Below are 11,557 nucleotides of genomic sequence, written 5' to 3'. Positions count from 1 at the left end.
ACGGACATTCGAACCCACGACCCTCAGATTGCGAGTCAAGCGTCTTATCCACCTGGCCATGTCGGGCCCGTTGGTATTCTGATTGGTGGGTTTAAGTATTTCATTTTTATTAAAGTACTCTCCAACACTAACTGGTACTACATTTTTCCAGCCTACTCAGAAGCTCCTAAGTTACAATAACGTTTCGTAATTTTTGTGCTGTTTTTATTTTCTCTGAAAATAATAAAATGACTTTACTTTGAAAAAGTGGTCAGCTTTCAGAGTGCGAGAAAAATCTTACTTAGGCTCCAAATAATAAAAAAATTAAAATTTAAAAGGTCATTCTTCAATAACTAAACACGTTGTTCTATATGTAAAAAACACATGTGGATCCGTCACTGCTGTTTTTTTTTATATCGAAAAGAGGACAAGGCAAGTGCCAAACTTGTATGCTTTATCATCACTCAAAATTGAATTTCATTCAAAAAGCAAAAAAGTATGTGGGATATTAAAAACAAAGTCTCAAGGTTCAAATGAAAGGCATTAGTATAAATGAAGCAATAATAATAGTAGTAGTTATATTCAACATAGAGAACATGTACTGAACGACCGCCATGTTCGTTTTGTGCCTTTGAAACAAACACGCACAACAAAATCGTTCTCTGGCCCAACTCATAGAGCAACTGCTGTAAAGAGAGAAGGTTCCCCTCCATGGGTGGGGGAGTGCAAGTTCGAAAAGGATGTAAGATAAAGTAAGGGCCCTTGTCAGCCCTAAGGGAAGACTGTCTGTTGCTTGTGTTCTTTCAGGACTAAGTCAATATTTCACAAGTATAAAATGTTTCCCATACAGAATAAGAACGAAATACTATTGCAAAATCTTAAATTAGGCATCAATAAAACAAGAGTTGAAACAATATATTTAAAGTGAAATGGATTTTAGTTTAAAGTAACTCAGTTTCAAAATAGATAAAAAAATATATTTCTTTTCTTTCCTTTTCTATTATTATTCTATTTTCTGGATTTCCTGTTATATATATATATATATATAAACCAAACATAATAACTTATAACATTAAAACCTTAAGCTACAAAAATATAAACAAACCAAATAAATTTTCTATCGAAACACTACCATCTGTTAAATCGTTTTCTAAACTCCAATTTAATAAATTGTCTGACAGTAACTGGCGAATACCTTATTTTAAGGTAGACTATTGCTACCTTTCAAATAATAATATTTTTTTATCGAGGCTAAGTTATTTGTAGTTAAATGTTTACTTTCTTCGGAGAAATCACGTTTTGGCAATAAGCATTTAACATTACGCAAGAACTACTAATTCACGTGTTTCATCAACGCCATTCAGACACTGAAACTCTATCATAGCTTTTTTGTTTTCTTTTCATGATTTGTTACGCTTGAAAACTGTCATTTCTTCTTTACAACATTATACTGTACCTATGTGCGTTTACTAGTTAGGGTTAGGAGGGTTAGCTAAAATTCATAGGTGTAGATTTACTCATCTGTGAAGAAAAAAAAATAAAAATTTTAAGTTGCAGAAAAGACCATAGTAAACTTGAAAAGACATTGTGGTGGGCTCATATCAAGGTTTAAACCCAGTGACTATAGAGAAATGGACTGAAATTTGTAACTGCACAAATTACAAACCACATTAATTCATATTGAAAATCCCGGGTGTTTTATGTATGTATCAGACTATCCTATTGAAAATTACGGGTGTTGTTTAATGGTCAAAACTGTCTCAATGAAAACCCCGAGTTTTGTTGTATATTCCGAATCATCTTACCGAAAATCCTGGGTTTTGTTTCAAGTTTTATTATAATTCAAGAAATCTTACTGGTAATCCTGAAATGCTGTTACATAGCCAATATTATTTTACTAAAACTTCTGAGTGTTTTTGTGTGTGTGTGTGTGTTCAAGACCATTCTACTGAGAATGCAGCATGATTTTGTATCTTCAAGACCACTCTACTGAGAATCCAACGTGGTGTTGTCTGTTCCAAATGCCCGACTGGAAATTATTTATGCTATTATAGGTCAAAACCACCTAACTGAAAGTTTCAAGCCTATTTTATGTTCAAGACCATCCTGCTGAGAATCCCATGCACTGTTATATGACCATGACCAACTTACTGAAAATTCTAGGTGCTGTTATATGTCCAAGGCCATTCTACTGAGAATCCTGAGGGCTGTTTTGTGTCCAAGACCATTGTATCAATAATCCTGGCTGTTATTATGTGTTCATGACCATCCTACTGAAAATACCTGTTGCTGTATTTATTAAACATCATTCTACTGAAAATTCAGGATCCCGTTGCATGGTCAAGACCATTCTATTAAAAATACCGGGGGTTGTTATATGTCCATGACCATCCTACTGAAAATCCCGAGTGATGTTATATCTCCAAGATCATTCTATTGAAAATCCCGGGTGGTGTTGTATGTTCAATAACACTCTACTGAAAATCCTAAGTGGTGTTATATATCCAAGACCATTCTACGGAGAATCCCGAGTGGTGTTATATGTCCACGACCACTTTACTGATAATTCCGAATGATTTTATATATCCAAGACCATTCTACTGAGAATCCCGAGTAGTGTTATATGTCCAAGGCTATTCTACTGAAAATCTCGAGTGTGTTGTAGAACACTCTACTGAGAATCCTGAGTGGTGTTTTATGTCCAAGACAATTTTACTGAGAATCCTGAGTGGTGTTTTATGTCCAAGACAATTTTACTGAGAATCCTGAGTGGTGTTTTATGTCCAAGACAATTTTACTGAGAATCCCTGGTGCTATTATATGTCCAAGACCATTCTACTGAGAATTGCAGGTGTTGTTATAAGTTAAAGGCCATTCTACTGAGAATCAAGAATGGTGTTATATATCCAAGACCATTCTACGGAGAATCCCGAGTGGTGTTATATGTCCACGACCACTCTACTGATAATTCCGAATGATGTTATATATCCATGACCATTCTACTGACAATCCCGAGTAGTGTTATATGTCCATGACCATTCTGCTGACAATCCCGAGTAGTGTTATATGTCCAAGGCTATTCTACTGAAAATCCCGAGTGTGTTGTATGCTCAAGAACACTCTACTGAGAATCCTGAGTGGTGTTTTATGTCCAAGACAATTTTACTGAGAATCCCGGGTGCTATTATATGTCCAATACCATTCTACGGAGAATCACGAGTGGTGTTATATGTCCACAACCAATCTACTGATAATACAGAGTAGTGTTATATATCCAAGACCATTCTACGGAGAATCTCGAGTGGTGTTATATGTCCACGACCACTCTACTGATAATTCCGAGTGATGTTATATATCCAAGACCATTCTACCGAGAATCTCGAATAGTGTTATATGTCCAAGACCATTCTACTGAGAATCAAGAGTGGTGTTATATATGTTTAAGACAATTCTATGAAGAATCAAGAGTGGTGTTATGTGTCTAAGACTATTCTACTGAGAATCCCGGATGTTGTGATAAGTTAAAGACCATTCTACTGAGAATCCCGAGTGATGTTATATGTCCAAGACCATTCTACTGAGAATTGCAGGTGTTGTTATAAGTTAAAGGCCATTCTACGGACATATAACATCACTCGGGATTCTCAGTAAAATGTTCTTTAACTTATCATAGCATCCGGGATTCTCAGTAGAATGGTCTTGGACACATAACACCATTCTTGATTCTCAGTAGAATGGTCTTGGACACATAACACCATTCTTGATTCTCAGTAGAATGGCCTTTAACTTATAACAACACCTGCAATTCTCAGTAGAATGGTCTTGGACACATAACATCACTCGGGATTCTCAGGAAAATGTTTTAACTTATCATAGCATCCGGGATTCTCAGTAGAATGGTCTTGAACACATAACACCATTCTTGATTCTCAGTAGAATGGCCTTTAACTTATAACAACACCTGCAATTCTCAGTAGAATGGTCTTGGACATATAACACCATTCTTGATTCTCAAAGACCATTCTACTGAGAATCCCCAGTGATGTTATATGTTCAAGACCATTCTACTGAGAATTTCAGGTGTTGTTATACGTTAAAGGCCATTCTACTGAGAACCCCGAGTGCTCTTGAATGTTGAATGAAGGAAAGGGTTTGACCGTGAAGATGCAAACACATTAGAGCTGTTGAAACTAAGTGAACAAAGCCGTCATGCAAGAAAGCACGGGTATTGTTTGACAATATAGTGTACTCCGGGACATTCACCGACCTGGAGGTTAAGGACATTCAAACTAAATAGCCTGTTTATAGCTTGCCTAAAGATGTCAACGTTACCGAACCATAAAGCGATAAAAACTTGTTCTCTGGATTTGTTGATCTGGCTGAAGACCAGATAGACATTTTTCAATTTTTTTTCTTTGCTAATAATAGTATGCCTTGGAAATCTGTCGAACAAGGCTAAATTACTTCATACAAATCGCTCTATATGGCACCAATTGACAATGAGATACAATATGAATCAGAAAACAACTCAGACGTTGAAGATGGTTCTCTTGATATGAAGTTGTTTGTGTTAAAATTCTATTGAAGCAGAATTCCCGGAGGAGCGGAGGCCAATAAAGAAGACACTCCTTTCACTTGATGAGTAAAAACGATTCACGTATTGTGAAAACCAAGAAATTCCAATGACGTATTTAGTTCATCTGAACCTAGCATAGTGTAATCTTATTTTTATTTTTTTATATCGTCCCCCTATAGTGGCACATTTGGTAAGTCTGTAGGCTTATAAGGCTAAAAACCGGGTTTCGATATCCGTGTTGGGCAGAGCACAGATAGCCCATTATGTAGTTGTCCCCAATGTGGCTTTGCTCTAAAAAAAACAACAACAAGCTACAATTTTTATATGTTACTACGATTAATTAGAAATGATCGAACTCCATATAAGATATTGGTTTATAAAACGTTCATTTCCTGTCGAAACGTTTTGGCATCTTTGATTGAAATATTCTCAAAACTACTGCTGACAATTGATTCCATATAGCCATGTTTTTCAGTCTTGGAACGCTGAACCACTTCGAGCTTATAAAAAGCAGCGTAATGTATGCGTGAGCATTTTTACTGTACGTGTATTTAAATAATCCCAAGGTCTTGACAGAGTTGTTTCACACGTGATTTGAATTCTGAGGTCTCATTTAATTGATATCAAAGTATATTTGTTTTAACATTCTGGCGAAGGAATATGTACGAAGAAGGTAGCTTTTCATAGCTTTTTTTTCTTTTAGTTTCTTACTAGAAGAAAACATGGACATTAAACAGCAATTATATAACTGTTGATCATATATCTCATTGTACATGTGCTACAGTAATTCTCCCAGCACGATCTAACACATAAAAAATCAAAAGTTAATTAGACATAGTAACACTTCCGTCATGTTTGCCCCGCCCCTACCGGGCTACATCGTACCTCAACTGGCTGCACTGGCATCTACTTTAATAAGGAGTCCCTTCTGTTGCATTGATATCCATAATTATGCATATAACAAAAGAAAAAATAGAAAAATAGTTCGCTTACTTTGTATACAATAAAAATGTCTCAGTATCATTATTCTTAGTTTACATATATTGGATGTATATGTAATAATTTGTTATTATTTTCTTAGTGAACCATCTGCATACTGTCGAAGGCGGGGCCTTTAACTCCCGATTCTTGCTTTGTAAGTCCATAAATTTACCACTGATACACGGAGGGAAACTAATAAAATTATAAACATCTAAGTTTAGAAATATAATGTATGGTATAAATTATAGGTTGAGTAACAACATAATAAATTATAGGTTGAGTAACAACATAATAAATTATAGGTTGAGTAACAACATAATAAATTATAGGTTGAGTAACAACATAATAAATTATAGGTTGAGTAACAACATAATAAATTATAGGTTGAGTAACAACATATTTGTTTTTATATGTACATTAATTTATAGCTGCATTAATAAGTTGAAATAAATATGGAATTGTCAGTATGGAATTCGCATAGAAACAAATGCGGGTTTTCATGTAGATGGTCATTCTTAAACCACAACTTCTATGCTCCATTTCATAATTTCAAACACTATGTATTTTGCAATGACTAGTAAAGATTACGACATCGCAGAAATCTACACCATTTCCTCATTACGAAAACACTTAATTACACTCTTAATTTTTTTTTTGTATTTTTACCACGACACACACCGCCATGTAAAACTATGGTTAGGGTGTGGTTCTTTTATTTTATATTTTAAAAAGTACAATATAATTTAAGACGTTCCAGAACATGTCTCCAGTAGAGTTCAGTTTCAAATTTCCCCGTTCAAGTTATCCAACTTGAGTTTCCGTTATAAGTTCAAATTAACTTAATAATTTTTGTATTCAAATTAAATTTCTAACACTAAGTCATTTGAATGATTCAAGATTAAACTTCTATAAATCCCTGCAATAATGAAAATATTTCGTAGAATCTTAAATCCCATTCCCTGTTTACTCTAAATCATGTTTCCTTCTTCTATGCTACCAGATTCAAGCTCGAAGCTCATTTTTAGCCTCCTTCTTCACTGTAGAGATGAACATTTGTAAAAGATTGAAGAAATATCCCATGAACTCATGTTTGTTTTACAGGGGCGGTTGATTTATAATAAAAGTGCTTCGGGTGTAGCTTTAAAACAGCAGATTTTAACTGGAAAATTTTATCAACTGAGAGAAACGTATGTCCCATTTTGTATACGACGATTGATAAATATTTGCTAGTACTGCAGTCTGTATTTGTTGATTGACGCGATATCTTGTTCAAGTGGCTTTTCACTTGTTTAACGAAGAAACTTGAGTAAAAACAAAATTTGATTGACGTAAGCCTTTCTCACAAGAGTTCTAGTGGTGTTGGTTATCGATATGCAATATTTCATCACTATAAGTTACGGGTTATGACTTTGGGCACAAGATGAAGAAATCACTTTGTGAAGATTGATGAAGTATAACCATCAAACATCTCCAGTAGCTGTAGACCTCACAGAATACGTGTATCTTTATTCGTAACCTTGTCACTTATTATAAACTTGCATCTCTGAAAATTATAACTTCGGGATCTTATCTATATATACATATGTAAACACCTGTCTCTTTAACAAAGGCAGAGCCACCTGTCGGAAGCTCTAGGGTTTTATAAGGTTATTTTAAGTGTAATTTACCAATTTGGATTTATCCTATGTGTTTTATTATTATTATTATAAATATTTCTTTGACGTAAATAAAATATCTGAACAAGTGTAGTGTATAATCAATGTTGTACTGTGATAGTCACACTTTTGCTATTGGAAATTCAGTACCAGAGAATCTTGCTATACGAGTGAATTTCAGAACACTCTTACTATAAGACTGCAGTCTATCAATAAATACCTCTCAGTTTAGGACTATAATATACAGTATCTCTGTAGGAGTATGATTTATATATTCTCAGAAATCCTCTCGTTGTAAGACTAAAATGTACATAGTATTGCTCTAAAACAGTAATCTACATATACCTGTCAGTTTAGGACTGTAATATAGAGTTTCTCTGTAGAAGTATGATTTATATATTCTCAGAAATCCTCTCGTTGTAAGACTAAAATGTACATAGTATTGCTCTAAAACAGTAATCTACATATACCTGTCAGTTTAGGACTGTAATATACAGTTTCTCTGTAGGAATATGATTTATATATTCTCAGAAATGCTCTCGTTGTAAGACTAAAATGCACAGAGTATTGCTCTAAAACAGTAATCTACATATACCTGTCAGTTTAGGACTATAATATAGAGTTTCTCTGTAGAAGTATGATTTATATATTCTCAGAAATGTTCTCGTCGTAAGACTAAAGTGTACAAAGTATTGCTCTAAAACAGAAATATGCAAATACTTGTTAGTTTAGGACTATAATATAGAGTTTCTCTATAGGAGTATGATTTATATATTCTCAGAAATGCTCTCGTTGTAAGACTAAAATGTACATAGTATTGCTCTAAAACAGAAATCTGCAAATACCTGTCAGTTTAGGACTATAATATAGAGTTTCTCTGTAGGAGTATGATTTATATATTCTCAGAAATGCTCTCGTTGTAAGACTAAAATGTACATAGTATTGCTCTAAAACAGAAATCTGCAAATACCTGTCAGTTTAGGACTATAATATAGAGTTTCTCTGTAGGAGTATGATTTATATATTCTCAGAAATGTTCTCGTTGTAAGACTAAAGTGTACAAAGTATTGCTCTAAAACAGTAATCTACAAATACCTCTCAGTGCAGGACTATAATATAGAGTTTCTCTGTAGGACTATGATTTATATATTCTCAGAAATGCTCTCGTTGTAAGACTAAAGTGTACATAGTATTGCTCTAAAACACTAATCTACAAATACCTGTCAGTTTAGGACTATAATATACAGTCTCTCCGTAGGACTACAATGTACATCTTTTGAGTATAGTATTATTACACTGGAATGATGGTTGGGCCCGAGTCTGCTATTAAACAATAATGATGTGTACGGCGCCATATTTAGATAGACAATATGACATTTCTATGCAGTAATAAGCATTGATGACACTTGTTAGTTTCCCTTTAATTTTAAACTAGAATGTGCAAATAAGACAAAAGTTTTTATACTGAATAGAAGATTAATACTTAGAATCCACTTAAGTATATACTTAATGTGCTTTTATTGAGTCATGTGACTCATGCTACAAAGGAGAAGGAAGACATTGTTTATTGTTGATAAATTAGTTCATATGCGTAACTCGAATTTATTTATGTGCTTTCCGTTAATATATATATGTATTTATACAGAGTGTCCGAAAAGTCTGGAACCATAAGCACTTCAACGAATATTACAGAATGTGTTCCACCTGCTGTCCTTGTAATTGGAAACAAGTTTGGACTAACCCGATTTTCTCGTTCTTTGAGAGCACCATAACCAGTCACGTCTCCAAAATTAATTAAGAAAACCTGCAAATCACGTGTGGTTCCAGTCTTTGCGGACACCCTGTGCTTTGAAATGTGTTAGTCTCCAATATTGTAATGTTTAAATTATTGATATAAATTACAGAAACATTTCCGTGTGCCACACATCATCGCACACTTACAATAAGATGTTGATTTCCTATTCACCTAAATTCACGAATCATTTGGTGTTCTTTTATGTTGCTGTTTTAATAAATGTATTGCACTATAAAATTATGTTTAACTGCTGGTGTAACTACATTGGGTTTTAATAGTAGATCAGTACAAAATGTAAATAATCTAATGTAAAGTTGAGAACCACTATTTAGAACAACAGAAGTTTATATAGATACAAGTTTCAATACTTTCACATGTTCTTTTCAGTTCAACATTTGTTTTTCTTCTTGGACATATTCATTTATTTACTGATAGGAAATTAAACTACATAAGCTAATTTCCACAATACAATTAGATTCATTGTGTACTATACTCCGGAAAGATTAAGTCATATAGTCCGTAATCTTAAGCAGCATATTTCTTGAGTATACTGGAATGGACGGCAACTGCCTATTGTTAAAAAATCACAAGAGTAGAGGACAACGTTTCGAAAGTCTTTCGTCTTCATTATAAACAACTGTCAACAAAATGCACAATAAATTAATATTAACAGCGTTTAATAGGATATTATTCTCGTTGTTCTTGTTTCAACTTTGCTTTACGTTGCCTGAATAGCAGGCGATCAGGGTCAGTGTACATATGGCGCTCACAATCTACATAGTGGTTTCGCAGTTCTTGTGTTTACGTCGTAGCCACCAGATTTCCAGTATAACTAATTACAGGGTTACGTGGCTATAATATACAATAATATCTCCGTAGGACTACAATGTACACATTCTTAATATAGGACTAGAAAACACGATATTTTTCTAGGGCTATGTCCATAATCTCCCTCTAGGACTACAATGTACACAGACTTAGTATAGGACTAAGACACAACGTCTCTTTTGTAGAACAACAACGTCCATAGTCTTAGCATAGGACAATAACATATCTCTGTAAGACTACAATGTACACAATCTTAGTATAGGACTACAATATACAATATTTCTGTAGGTCTAAAATATACATAATCTTAGTATAATATCCTTCTAGGACTGCAATGTACATAATGTTAGTATCGGACTACAATATACAATATTTCTGTAGGTCTAAAATATACATAATCTTAGTATAAGGCTATAATACGTAATATATTTCTAGGACTGTAATGTTAGTATAAGGCTCTAACACACAATATCAGTTGATCATCACGTAGTTCCTGAACTTTGACATCCATCCTACAGTGGAACAGTCTACCTCATGTTCAGCTTGTACTATGGCGAAACTGGTCAGGGTTTCAACGCCCACAGAGTGTCCAGGATTAGGACCTTTCATGAATAGTCAAGGACTCACTCTGCAGTGTGACAGAACTATGACAAGTTCATAATCGAATAACGTTGTTAATCAACATGCTATCACCTCTTTTATTAACTTAACTTCAACAACGCATTGTCTACTTGGGTGCTGAACTTCCTATCATATAAGTAACAGTTCTTTTTTTTTCTGTCCTAGAGTATCTACATTTTGGAGCCGTGATCGTATGACCAGCGTACGTAATTACACATTTCACTCCATTCTTCAACTGCATTACTCTGACTTCCTTGTCCAGAAGAAGCTAACAGTCCTGATGAGGATAGGTTAACACTAGAGCATCTTCTAAAGCAAGGATCAGGGATAGGAATATCTGGAAACATTCCTTGCTACATACAAAGTGTGCTCTCACTTTGATGAAAGCCAAAAATGGTTCTGATATTATTGAGAAGTTGCCCACAAATTGTTTTTATTATGATACAAAACCATGGGAACTGGAGACTTCATTTTGTCACAGGTTGAGGCCAATTTCTCACCGCATTTATCTTAGCCAGGTCATTTGGACTTCATCTCTTCCCAAAATGTGACCTAAAAGCTCTACTTTCATTTGCATGAATTGACATTCTGCTGCTTTCAGTTCCAATCTTCTCCTTGATATGTACAAAAATACCACCTTCATATTCTCAAAGGTTGACTCAAAGGTGTGACAAAACACCCAAAATATCATCGATATATACCAGGCATCTCTCTCACTGCAGTAGCTGGTGCATTACATAGACTGACTGACATGATGCGGAATTCATATAGATCATCGCTTATGCTAAAAACAGTCTTGGTCATACTGTCACTGTTCAGCTTGACTTGGAAATATCAGAACTCCAGATCCAAGGCGTTAAAACAATAGGAGTCTTTTACTGCATCTATACATCTGTCCAGAGTAAAGGGAATGTGTTGATATGAGCAACTGCTTTTACCTGATGGAACTCTATAGAAAAACTTGACACCTTTCTTCCTTCTGACAATCAATTCTTCAAATGACCAAGAACTTTCTGTAGGCTGTATGACTGTTCCGTAGCATCCACAATATTTAAGCACTTGTGACCTAGCTAGTATTTCAAAGAAGTCGGCGTGGCAATTGCTGTATTGTACATGCATTGC

General features: G+C 34.5%; 1 long non-coding RNA gene across 1 annotated transcript in view; it reads right to left on the bottom strand.

Moving 5' to 3' along the window:
• The window catches only part of LOC111085591, a 12,434-nt gene extending 1,163 nt beyond the window's left edge, over positions 1–11,271 (bottom strand). The window contains exons 1-2 of the long non-coding RNA XR_002610394.1: positions 11,261–11,271; positions 4,154–4,160 (exon numbers count right to left, since the gene is read on the bottom strand). This is a non-coding gene — a long non-coding RNA (uncharacterized LOC111085591). The remainder of the gene's footprint in view (positions 1–4,153; positions 4,161–11,260) is intronic.
• Positions 11,272–11,557: the final 286 nt, after the last annotated feature.

This window comes from Limulus polyphemus, unplaced genomic scaffold, assembly GCF_000517525.1.
Source record: "Limulus polyphemus unplaced genomic scaffold, Limulus_polyphemus-2.1.2 Scaffold491, whole genome shotgun sequence".
NCBI classification, from domain to species: domain Eukaryota; kingdom Metazoa; phylum Arthropoda; class Merostomata; order Xiphosura; family Limulidae; genus Limulus; species Limulus polyphemus.
Note: the sequence above shows the minus strand (reverse complement) of the source record. Positions and strands in the feature narration are given on the sequence as shown.